The following is a 13,916-nucleotide window of genomic DNA, read 5'->3' on the forward strand; positions in this document are numbered from 1 at the left end:
TGGTGGGATCAGCCATATTGTCCACTCTGTCCAGTGGCTGTTTGGAGCGGGGATGTCATCCCCCAGGCCTGGTGGGTCAGGATGTGCTCCACTCTCTCTCTTCCTTCCCCTATGTGCTCCCATTTGCTCTGGTCAGACATGCCCCTCTCCCCTAGCTGCAGCTTCATTGCCATCCTCTCAAGTAGATTCTTCTGGGGGGAGGGGCTGTTGTCCATGTAGCTGGCATGGGGGCTGAGCCCTCAGGCCCCTCCACTGGCTCCACACTCCTTGCCAACAAGCTGCATTCGTCTGGCACTGGCTTTAAATCTGGTCCTTCTTTCCCTGTGGAGACACAAACAATACCCCTCCCTTGGGTGGTCAGTGCCCTATTCCCCCGTCAAAAATCCTTTTTTAAAAATCTTTTACCTTTCCCCTTTCCTTCCTCCCCCCTATTTCCCGACGGACATTTTTATACAGAAAGTGAAAACAATAAAGACCTCTCTCTCAAAAAAAGAAAAGAAAAAAGAAAAAAAGAAAATTCCATGAAATACTAAAAGGACAAACTGATCTGTATTGGAAGAAGTAAGGCCAGAATGCTCCTTAGAGGCAAGGATGGCAAGACTTGACCTTACATACTGTGGATCTGTTGTCAGTAAAGACCAGGCCCTGGAGAAGCACATAATCTCTGGTAAAGTGGAGATGTGGTCAAAAAGAGGAAGGCTCTCAATGAGATGGACGGACACAGTGGCTGCATCAATGGGCTCAGGCATAGGAACAATTGTGGGGATGGCACAGGGCAGTCTATTGTTTTGTTCTGCATAGGATTGCTATTGAACCTAACAAAAGCAGCAGCAAATTGTTGGTATTTTGGTGTTTTGCCTTATGCATGCATACATACTCCCATTATGCATATATAAAATAAGATAAATAACAATTAAATCTTTCTGTTATTTTGTCTACAGCGTTTGATAACCTGATTTTTAGTTTTATATATTTATTTGACAATACAGCTTATATATTATCATTTGATATGCTTATATAGCATGATAATTAATGGTTTCATCATAATCTATATTATTGATATATGAGCATTGTAATGTATTTAGCCAATGCCTTACTATAAGACTTTTGGATTATTTCCTTATTTGTGTGACCTATTTTTAAAATTAGTTTGTTAATTTTAACAATTTCACCACCATACAATTTACATATCATACATTTCAATAGTTCAATTACATTCATAATAATTGTGCAACCAAGAGTGGATACAGAGACAATAATTGATGCAATGTTTTATTGGGAATGGGGAGTCAAATTGTGGAGCAATCAATGAATGTGGGAGGGGGAGGGAGCATGAGAACCGATTGTGATGATGTATACACGACTCTTTTAAAAAGATTTAACTATGGAAGTATATAATATGTGAAATTGTATCAAGAAAACTAGTACAAAAAAAGAAAAAGAAAGAAAACAAACTTGACCTATAGTTACCAGGGGGAAAGGGGGAAGTTTTTGCTTAGGGGGCATTGAGTTTATTTAATGGTGGTGGAACAATTTGGAGTGGCATATCAATAATGGTTGTACAACACAAAGGGTGCAATCAATGACAGTGAATTATACATGTAGAAGTTGTTGAATTGGAGAATGTTTCGTTGTGCATATTTGTGCCCAAATTGAAAAACAAGTACACGAATAACAATGAGTACAAGGAAGAAGAATATGTTCTATAATTAATTGTGGTAAAGATTGTACAACTCTTTTGATATGATTGAACTATTGAGTAATATGATATGTGGATAAAGTGCCGATAAGACTGTTAGAAAATAATTGTGAATCATCACTGCACTCAATTCTAGGACATTTCCTTTTTCTTGGACTCATGGTTGTTACCTCTCCTTCTCCTGCCAAGCTCCCCTGTTCTGTGCTCTTTAATCTATTGGTCCAATTGTTGTCTCTATAGGCTTATTTAATCTGGGTTTCATAACAGAAAATAATACAAAATCAAAACAGAATACCAACAATCAGTCCAACAACAATGATGCAATAAAACAAAGACAAACCAATCAATAACAAAGTAGAAGATATTAAAAACTGGAGCAATTATTCATTGGGTCAAGAGGGTGAGATACTATTTAGACCCTATACCATAATTATGCTTTCAGGTCTACTTTTAGCTAAATAACCAGTTAACTCATAAAGCAAAGTATTTCACCATTGGGTAGTGAACCTCTGAAAAATCATCTCCTCTCCAAACAACAACAACAACAAAAACCCAAACATCTACCTGAGATCCAATGGTAAAAAGTTGCTCTAAGTTAAAAATGATGTGTAACTATGCAGGGCAACCAGAGTACCAAAAATGGTACAGCCAGAATGGCATGGATAAGAATGATGACACCCTATGAAAAATATAATCACCATTACAGAATAATTTGTGTAGAAGTAGCTAAATGGAAACCTAATTTTCAGGGTCAGATTCCACCTTAAATAAAATAGAATTTTTCTAAAAAAAGAGAAAAGCCCCGAAGGATGTGTGCATAAACATGTTGGCTAGCTGCTACTTTTCAAGAAAGAAAGAGCCACAATGCATTAGTGACCAGAGTAATTTCCTTACCTCCTACTGGGTTTGCCAGCCCTTCTTGAGATTCTACTGAGCCCACATCTGATGCTGGAGGTGAACATGGGGAGCAAGATGAGTGGGCTGCAAAAATGACGCTAAGCAATTCAAGACTTAGCCGTTATTCCCCCCAAATCTGTAACATAATTAAAGAAAGTTATGGGACTATGTGTGTATTCCTATAAATACATATAAAATATATGGAAAGACAAAGTTATTGATGTGAATATGTGTATAAAACAAGCGATGATGAAAATAATACTGCCACATACGTGAAACAAGGCAACACAGACAGGAACGTTAGACTCAGACAGGGAGGATCAGAAAAGGTATTCAGAAGAACAGGTTTGCCTTTGAAATTGGGTCTTGACGAGTCAGGCAGGCTGCAATGTAGCAACGATGAAACATACAATTTTCCTCTAGTTCCTAAATGCTTCCTCGCCCCCACCAGTATCATGATCCCAATTCTACCTTACAAATCTGGCTAGGCCAGAGGATGTACACTGGTACAGGATGTACACTGGAATTGGAAACACAGGGAATCCAGGGCGGATGATCCCTTCAAGACCAGTGGTGTGAGTGGCAATACTGGGAGGGTAGAGGGAGAGTGGATTGGAAAGGGGGAACCGATTACAAGGATCTACATGTGGCCTCCTCCCTGGGGGATGGACAACAGAAAAGTGGGTGAAGGGAGACGTTGGACAGAGCAAGATATGACAAAATAATAATTTATAAATTAGCAAGGGTTCATGAGGGAGGGGGGAGCAGAGAGGAAGGGGAAAAATGAGGAGCTGATGCCAGGGGCTTAAGTGGAGAGCAAATGTTTTGAGAATGATGGGGGCAATGAATGTACAAATGTGCTTTACACAATTGATTTGTGTATGGATTGTGATAAGAGTTGTATGAGCCCCTAATAAAATGATTGAAAAAAAAGAAAAGGAAATTGGGTCTTGAGGTGTCCACACATGGACCTGTTGAGGGTGGTTATCCTCCATTCAGGTTTAGAAATAGCCCTTTTTGAAAAAAGGATGAAAGAATTGAGTTTTTCTTTCTTTGAGCCTGTATCTTTGTTTCTTATACAATATTTATCTTGTATGTTGGGCATGGTCTTCTGAAGATCTTCTAGAACTCTTTGTCAAGAGTTCTAGGGTATTGGTGCAACCCTATTACATGAGGGAAGAGTCTATGTAGGCCCCAGAGTGTCGTCAACAGTGAGAATTCTTCCAAGGCTATTTACAATACCACTGCATGCAGAAGGGGAGCCACCGCAAGTGAGCTTAACATATGCTTTTGATACATGATTTGCATAAGATTAGTATGTGCATACACTGCAATCTTAGAAACTTCCAGACAGAAAATGACTGCTGTCTGCAAGACGTTTAGTTTATTAAGAGGCTATGACATGCGAAGCACGCTTCTCCTCTCTTTTTGCTTTTGAAGTTCAATAGAAAGAACAGATGAGAAAGGGCGGTGATAGTCTTCCCAATAGTTGTCAGGTTATTGCAAAGCCTAAATACAGGATTCAGCCACCAAGTATGTGTTATGTAAATGTTAATAGTCTAGAACTGAGCAATGTAGTCATGAAAGTAAAGTTAAGGTAACAGCATCCACATTTCTTTGGGCAAGTATCAATGAATAGTCTGGTGGGAGATTATTCAAAACACTGCTGTGGATGAGGAAGCATTGGCCATGCACCCATGGGGCACAGCTCAGACTCCAGGAGCAATGCCAAGGCTTCTGGAGCTTTAAGATGAGCCTATAGCCAGTAGGTGGTCTTGGAACAGGCTGAAGGCTGTGGAGGACAAGTACAGCCTGCACTCACTATCAGCTCCCTACAGAGGAGAGAGAGGAATATGACCCATTCAGAAGCTCATGGGTCTTAGAGAATATTTGTTCCAACCTGTTCTCTCTTTCGGGCTCAAACCTCTGTGTGTAAGGCTTAAATCAGGCCTCCTATATCCAAAGAACAACTGGGTCAGACCCCAACCCGAAACACGCTGCCGAGCCCTTGTCAGAGTCTGACGATGATGGCGTGTGCATGTGCCTAGGCAGACTCTCCCTGCTGCATTTTTTTTAAGTTGAGGTAAAATTCACACAATTTAGAATTAAGGCGTACACTTCAGTGGCATTTAGTACATTCACAGTGTGTGCAATCATTACCTCGATCTCTTTCCAAAACATTGTCATCTCTCCAAAAGGAAACCCCATACCCGATAAGCACTATCCTGGTTTCCCTTCACCCCGGTCCCTGGCAAAATGGCTTGCTGTCTCGGTGAGTCTACTTGTTCTGGGTAGTTCATAAAAATACAGTCATACAATATGAGACTTCCTTTTGGGATGCTTCCATTTAACACACTGTTATCGACGTTCGTCATCTATGTGGTGGCATGTAGCAGTGCTCCGGTTCTCTTAATGATGGGTATTTTTCCACTTCAGGCACTTGCTGCATTTTGATCATCTATTCATGTGTTGGAGGACATTGGGGTTGTTCCTATCTTTAAATATTGTGATTAATACTGTGATGAAGTTTCATATACAAGGATCCCCACGTTCTTTGTTAATTTACATTTAATGTTTTACCAAAACCATTTTATTGGGAGCTAATACAGATGTCTTATCATTTCATAGTTCAATCACATCCAGTAGATTGTACAATTACGTACTACTACAATTAGTTTCAAAACATTCTCTTCTTTTTTGAACTCCTTGACATCAGCTCCCCTCCCCGCCTCCTGCCCCCTCGCACTACTGTATATCTGAAAACCCTTATTCTACTTGCTGTCTCTGTAGGTTCAGCAATCCTGGGTTTCATACCCTGAAAAACAGGGAAATAAATAGCAAAAGTTCAAAGGTGTCATTCTCATTGACAAAATACATCTGAGATGAACAAAAAACACACCCCCCCCCACAAATAAAAATACAGAAAATGTTGAAAACCATGTCAGGTCCAACATGCATCAGTGGTGGGGAGGGGATCAACTGACAAGGTTTAATCATTCAAGTCTGGTTTATCATTTTGATCTCCTGTCATCATTTCTCCAATGCACCCTGTTCGGTAACTGATATCCTTCCATCCCTCTCATATGGAAAGAGGGAAATCACCAGAGGCTTCTTTCCTGTGTAGATCTCACCAATGTATCTTGGGCTCCTACTGTCATCCCTAGCCTCCTGCAACAAGCCGTAATCTCTTTAGGCGCTGATACTAGTCCCTCCTTTGGCTTCAGATTGTATAATTTACAGTTCTTCGCTCACTGATGTTGGTGTGCTTCTTCCATGTGGACTTAGTTGACATGTCACTTAGATGGCTGCTTGTTTGGAAACAAGCCTTTAAGATCCCAGATGCTATTTTGTCTGATAGTTGAGCACCGTCTAATTTCTTCACTACACGTTGCTATAGCACCCATATCTTCTGTGTTCCCTTCCTGAGGGTGAGTATCAAGCAGGGCCATGATGTAAGAACTAGTTGTTTTTAAATTGGAGTAGGATTTAGTGTGAGCTCAAAACTCATTCGTGGATCTATCTTTTAATCTGCCCTTGGCTCCCTTTAGAGACCTCCTTGTTAATTTATAGCAGAGTTGTATTTATCATCTCCCTGGAGCATAAAGAGCTTCTGTTAACATTGTCATTGACTAGCCCCTTGTACATATTTTTTGTTGTTGTTATTATCTTTTTTTAAAAGTTTTTAAAAAAATTAAATACTTTTATTGGGGGCTCTTCCATCTCTTATCACAATCCATATATTCATCCAGTGTGTCAAACTGGTACTAAATTAAAAAAAATCATTTTATTGGGGGCTCGTACAACGCCTATCACAATCCATACCTACATCCATTGTGTCCAGCACATTTGTACATTAGTTGCTGTCATCATTCTCAAAACATTTGCTTTTTACTTGAGCCCTTAATATTGGCTCCTCATTTCCCCCCTCCCTCCTCACCTCCTTTCCCTCATAAACTTTTGATAATTTATAAATTATTATTATTTTGTCATATCTTACACCGTCCAATGTCTCTCTTCACCCACTTCTCCACTGTCCAACCCCCAGGGAGGAGGTTATATGTAGATCCTTGTAATCGGTTCCCCCTTTCTCTCTCACCTTCCCTCCACCCTCCCGGCATCGCCACTCTTGGCACTAGTCCTGAGTGGTTCATCTGTCCTGGATTCCCTGTGTTTCCAGTTCCTCTCTAGGCTGGTACCAATTTTTAAAAAGACTGTTGAGAAAAGGATATTGAGCCAGTGCAGGGTAACTCCATATCGCAATACCTGAAGTACTCACTTGTGCAGAATAAACCTTTTCGTGGCTGGATGCTATTTACACAAACAATGGGGATTAGTTATCAGGGAAATTTACAATAATATTCACTGAGAATGTCAGTAACAGGTTTGTTGGAATAATATATATCTTAAAACAGCATTTAGGACCCTGCTATAGTAAGTCCATGATTGTCCATCTACCAACAGTTCAATAATCTTGGTATAACTGTCTTCTACTTCTTCAAACACTGTGAATTTTCAGCCTTAAGTTTTCAGGTTACATGTGTGTTTGAGGAAGAGTCCAGTTCACCTAGGGAAACTTTTGCATCGGTTCTCTTGGGCGCGGCCTTTGGATTGTGTTGTGTCCCCTGAAATCCAGGATTCAAAGCTCCAGTGTTCTATGGCACTTGGCTAGAGTCTCCAAGATGTGCCCCGAAACTTGGGTCAGTGTGGTTTATTTGGTGCATGTTACCAGGGATGCTCCCTCTAGACACTCCCTCCCCCAATTTTTTTTAATTTAACATTTTATTGGGAGCTCTTACAGCTTCTATAATAATCCATACATCAATTGTATCAAGCATTTTTGTACCTTATGTTGCCAATATTATTTTCTAGACATTTGCTTTCTATTGAGCCCTTGGTATCAGCTCACCTTTCACCACCCCCACCCTCATGACCCCTTGATAAATTAAAAACTATTATAATTTTCTTATGTTACACCGACCACTGTCTCCCTTTCCCCATGGTTTCTGTTAGTTATGTGTTTCATCAGTGCCCACATGAGTTGAAGGACTTTCAGTATATTAACTGCTCCACCAAAGTGAGTTGAACTGAACCCTCTGTACTGCTGAATGGACTAATTTGCTGTTATATTCTTTCTTGCTGTATAACCTTATCTTCATATATGTATATTTTCCTATTGACTAATGACATTGAGAATCTTTTTACCTCTTGATGATTTTTAGCTCAATGACTCTTCACACTTGAGTGGATGTTTAGTGAAATTTGGATAATAAATTTCCACATGCAGGTTAGTTAATTCTTGTCAAGTCACACAGAGCAGGGTATGATTTACAATGAAACCTAGCCGGCACTCCCAGATGATAGTGTGGATTTGGAACTAGATGAGTTTTTTGAGGGGCCACTTTATTAAAATGACATCAACAATACATTTATTTATCTATTTATTGCACTAATGCTTTCATTTTAAAATGTGCCCTAGAAAAACAAATGAGTAAACTCCCCATTAAATGGACTTGATTATCTCCTAATGTGGGAAGCCAAAACCTGCACTTGAGTATTGTGGCAGATTGGACTTCTAGAGAAGGAAAACTAGTGACATTTGTATGTGTATGCATGTAAAAGGATATTTGTATCAAGAAATGGCTCTCACTCTTGTAGAAGTAGGAAATTCCAGTATGATTCAAGTCTGTAGGTCAGATATAAGCTGTCGGCTTCCCTTGGCTTGTGTGGTGGTAGTGACTGACCAATAGGAAGCAGGAAGATGAAGTAGAAGGGTTACAGGCTGGTGGATGCTAATCTGAATGAATCCAAAGTTGGCGGGATGATGGCTCCTGGGATCAGCAGGTGACACAATAGGAGATCAACAAACCAGACACAGGATCTCGATCCAGCTAAAGGCACAGGAACAAGAGAGAGCTTGGGTCTGTTTTACAAAAGGCCACATCCCCAGTGAGGTGTCATCAGGATACCTTCACCTGGATAGTCCAGTTGACATAAAGTCTAACCATCACAAGCATCTCTTAAAGTGGGGAACCAAAAATTTGTGAGTTTCAATCCTGCTTTTGTTGCTGAGTGACCTTTGACCTTTGGCCTTGAACAAGACCTCCACTTTATACCCTATAAACAAAGGAATTACTCTGTTCTGTATTTTCTGTCAGCAGTAGGATGGAGGAGGAGGCTGAACAACTGCAAATTTCAGTAGGTTTATGTGGTTGTTGTTGTTGAGACTCCAAGAAGAAAGCCACAGATAATGTCACTGTGAGGAGGCTGGGAGGGTCTTCTCATGGGAGCTATCACTTAACAGCCTGGCTTAGCTGGCTTTTTACTTAGCCAGGGCAGACCATTTGCCTCTTTCTGATGCCCATTTTTGGAAGCAAACAGACAGGTAATGTGTTTCTCATTAGGGAAAGAGAAAATTGGGTATCCCTAGAATAGTTTCATATCACAGTTAGGTTTGTTAGCTACAAAAATAGATTTACATTAAAACAGTGAAATGTGGAAAATGATATGAAAATAGAAACCATATTGTGTGCTACCTTTAGATAAGTAGGTTAGCTCTAAAAAATTCTTAAGTTTAGAACAGCCAAGAAATGAAATCATGTAGAACCAAGGTCTTTTATTGACCCCCATTGATCCAGGAATTAGATCTAATATCTGCAATCAGGCCCCAATTAGGCTTTTTTAGCTAGTCATTTTCTTCCTATCTGCTAAAATTCAGCCTCCCATCTCTAATAGTTATTCTTGTATCCAAAACTTTGGAATATTCTGCAGTGTTTTTAATAAAAAACTAACACTAAATATTTACATAATAAAAAAAATTTTAGTTCCACTCTCAAGAATAATAAAATACCTCTCTCATGCATTCACACTGCGTTTTCTCTAAGTTAATAATTTATTGAGTAGGGTTCTAACTAAAGGTATCTTGTAGGTAGGGCCATGGTCAGAATAATGGTTTTCCCTCAATATAAGAGTAAGTCAAATTGGGCCTCTACTCAAGTACTCTCTCAATGCAAGAAGACTTTGTTCTAATAACTTGACATTCCATGATGTTCAGCTTCCCGACATGATCGCTGAAGAAAAAATGGGTGCATAAGAAAATGTGGTGATGAAAGCTGATGGTGCCCAGCTATCAAAAGATATAGCATCTGGGGTCTTAAAGGCTTGAAGACAAACAAGCAGCCATCTAGCTGAGAAGCAACAAAGTCCACATGTAAGAGGCACACTAGCCTGTGTGATCATGAGGTGTCGATGGGATCAGGTATCAGGCATCAAAGTCCAGAACAAAAAAATCATATCATCGTGAATGAGGGGGAGTGCAGAGTGGAGACCCAAAGCCCATCTGTAGACAACTGGACATCCCCTTACAGAAGGGTCACGGGGAGGAGACAAACCAGTTAGGGTGCAGTATAGCATTGATGAAACATACAATGTTCCTCTAGTTCTTTAATGCTTCCTCCCACCCCCACTATCATGACCCCAATTCTACCTTACAAATCTGGCTAGACCAGAGCATGTAGACAGGTACATATAATAGCTGGAAACACAGGGAATCCAGGACAGATAAACCCCTGAGGACCAATATTGAGAGCAGCCATACCAGGAAGGTAAGGGGAAGGTCAGGGGAGAATGGGGGAACTGATCTACACATAACTCCCTCCCTGAGGGATGGACAACAGAAACGTGGGTGGAGGAAGACATCAGTCAGTGTAAGACATGAAAAAATATATATAAATTATCAAAGGTTCGGAAGGGAGGGGGGAAAATGAGAAGCTGATACCAAGGACTCAAGTAGAAAGGAAGTGTTTTGAGAATGATGATGGCAACAAATGTACAAATGTGCTTGACACAATGGATGGATGGATGGATTGTGATAAGAGCTGTATTATCCCCCAATAAAATGATTTAAAACAAATAAATAAAAAGGATTCATGAAGAAGAAGAACATCAACAAAAGAGTAAGTCAAAATGATTATCTTGGCAGGAGGAGAAGCCAACTAGGTGGGTTCATGGCATCTGGGCCACAAGAAGGGTCCTAAAAGCTGTTGACCTATCTCCACCATTTTCTACCAAAATATATGTCCAAATATATTCAACATAAATAAACTAGGTGAACCAAAAGTCCTTGGATGAAGCTGCTGTAGATGCTCTGGTGATCAGTGTTTCTACTAATTCCAAAGTCTTTCCAGGTAATGGCACTTATCTTTAGAAAGATCAGAGAGTTCTAAGTTTCCCTTTCTCTGTAGTTACATGCCTTTGTGTTTTCATATATGAGCCTATTTCTTGGTGATTTCACAAGTGTAATCTCCAACCACTGATTGTGAGCTGTTGGAGTCTGGTCTTGAGCAGTCTGAGATGGATGTCATCAGGAACTGGGACATAGAGTGAGGTCCTGTTTTCCCATGACTTCAATTTTGGATATTGTCTGTTAAGCAAGGATATTCTTCCTGGAAGCGTGCCAGAAGAAACACATGGCGCTGTGCTTTGTTTCGTGTTCCTAGTGTTAGTGATCATACTTCTCGAGTACGTACCTAGACTGCATTTCTCAGTTTCCTGTGCAGGTATGGCCATGTGACAGAGAGTCATCAGTCGAATGTAAGTGGAATGGTGTGCCACTCCATTTCTGAGTTGATTAGAATGGAGAAAGATTTCATAGTGACTTTAGAAGGTGTTTGTTGAAGATGACAAAGCTTCTATTTGACTCACTTCATGGAGGAAAGTCACCCCATTTACACATTCACTGCCTTGCATTGTTACACAAACAAGAAAAAAGCACCTCTCCCCCAGGTTTTTGTAATTCCTCATCTTTATTTCTTTCTTATTGTGCTAAATATAGATATGTAACCTATGAAGATAAGTAAAAAAGTATTGGTATTAGCATTTCAGTTGATACATGAATAAGTTTATACTAAACAAACTGTGTTCACACAAAGTCTCTGTGATCAGAAGATGGCAGACAAGATCTCAGTAATATACTTAGTCTGGTTTGGGCCTTCAAAAATAGGTCTCATCAAAACTGGATTCTTCAAGGATCTATTGGGCCGGTGAAATTCAGGGCAGAGAGGTCAAACCAGAAAGCGATGGAAACTCTTTTTAGAGATTTTTTCAAAGAATACAGGACAATCATGGGGACTTACTACGATAAAGTTTTAAGAAAATTAAATACTTTACAATTCTTAAGATGATTGAATAATTAAATTGTATGGTATGTGAAGTATATGTAAATAAAACTATTTTTAGAAAATTTAAACTACATTGGTGATAAAAAAGGCAGGAAAGTTGTGCCAAGGAAGTTTTGTTCCATCACGACAATGCACCTGACATATTTTTCCAGGGTAACAAGTGATGACCTGTGAGAATTCTATTGGAAAACCTTCCCTGTCCATGCATAAGTGCTGCTCTTGACCTTCAGACTTCTTGTTCCCCAAACTCAAGGATCATGTAAAAGAAACATGATTGAGTCCTTTGAGAATGCCAGGATTGCTGTTTTGATGAGAGCTAAGGGTTTGGGAGAGGGAAATAACATTTTCAGAAGTGTATAGACCTCGGTGGAGGATCCATTTAGAACTAACAAATTCACATTTTGATATTTTTTACTTAAGGTTTCTGTGATTTTTATTAATACTTCTGATTTACCCTCATATTATTTGCCACACTAACATTGTTCAAATGTATAGTTCAGAGACATTAGTTATATTTTTCATGTTGTTCAGTAATTACCATTATTAATTTCTAAATTTTCCCATTAGTCCTAACAGAAGTGCAGTGTCAAGGAATACATTTTTTTGAGAGTATAAAGACAAAAAAGGAAAAGGGAAAAAAAACAAATGACCAAAATGGATGCTGGAAGAGGCTCTGAAACTTGCTTTTGAATGTAGAGAAGCAAAAACAAAAGAAAGAAATGTTGAATTAAAAGAGTTGAACATATTTCAAAGACTGACTTGAGAAGACAATGTAAAATTTTAAAATGAAATGTGCAAAGACCTGGGATTAGAAAATCAAAAGAGGGAAGGCAAAGCTCAGCATTCCCCAGTTGAAAAGAAATGAAGAAAAAATTCAAGACTGCAGTTTCAATGCTGAAGGATTCTGTGGGCAAAATATTGAAGGACACAGGAAACATGAAGACGGGAGTCACTGTACCAAAAATAATTGTTTGGCATTCAACCAATTCAGGAGATAGTGCATGACTGAGAACTGAAAACAAGGAGTACAAGAAAGAAGAAAATGTTCTAAAATTGATTGTGATAATGATTGTGATTGTGATAATGATTCAAGTTTTCTTCATATGATTTATCATAGCATATAACTATTGAATTATATGATACATGGATTATGCCCCAATAAAACAGTTTAAAAAAAAGAATTTCAAAATATTGAAGGTAGAAGGCATTAACAGCGAGACTCCAGGAATTGATGGAAAGCCATATGGATGTTTCAATAAATGTATTAAACACTGGAAGCACTAATAGTTAGATGACCAACCAGAAGAAATTCCTATTTGTGTTGATTTCAAAAAAAGAAAAGTATATGTGAAAGGTGGAAGTTATCAAAGAACATTGTCAATATCACATGCAAGTAAAATTTTGCTGAACAACTGAGAAATGGTTACAGTAGTGCATCCAACATGAAACTGCCAGATATTCAGACAAGATCAGAACAGGATGTGGAGTGAGGTTAATAATTGTTGATATCAGAGAAAACCTGTTCTTTTTTGACTGTGTAGATCATAGAAAATTGTGAATTACATTACAAAGAATGGGGATTCCCAAACACTTGATTGTGCTTGTATGCAACTTATACCTAGACCAAGAGGAGATTGTTCGAACAGAACAGGCAGCTACTGCATAGTTAACGTATAGTAAATGCGTGTCGCAGTTGCCATAGTTAACGTATAGTAGATGTGTCAGTTGCCACAGTTAACGTATAGTAGATGTGTGTCACAGTTGCCATAGTTAACGTATAGTAGATGTGTGTCAGTTGTCACAGTTAACGTATAGTAGATGTGTGTCACAGTTGTCATAGTTAACGTATAGTAGATGTGTGTCAGTTGTCACAGTTAATGTATAGTAGATGTGTGTCACAGTTAATGTATAGTAGATGTGTGTCGCAGTTGTCACAGTTAATGTATAGTAGATGTGTGTCACAGTTGTCATAGTTAACGTACAGTAGATGTGTGTCACAGTTGCCACAGTTAACGTATAGTAGATGTGTATCACAGTTGTCACAGTTAACGTATAGTAGATGCATGTCACAGTTGTCACAGTAAACGTATAGTAGATGCGTGTCACAGTTGTCACAGTTAACGTATAGTAGATGTGTGTCACAG

Source organism: Echinops telfairi, unplaced genomic scaffold (genome assembly GCF_000313985.2).
Source record: "Echinops telfairi isolate 266 unplaced genomic scaffold, ASM31398v2 ScPeMD7_7424;HRSCAF=8462, whole genome shotgun sequence".
NCBI classification, from domain to species: Eukaryota; Metazoa; Chordata; class Mammalia; order Afrosoricida; family Tenrecidae; genus Echinops; species Echinops telfairi.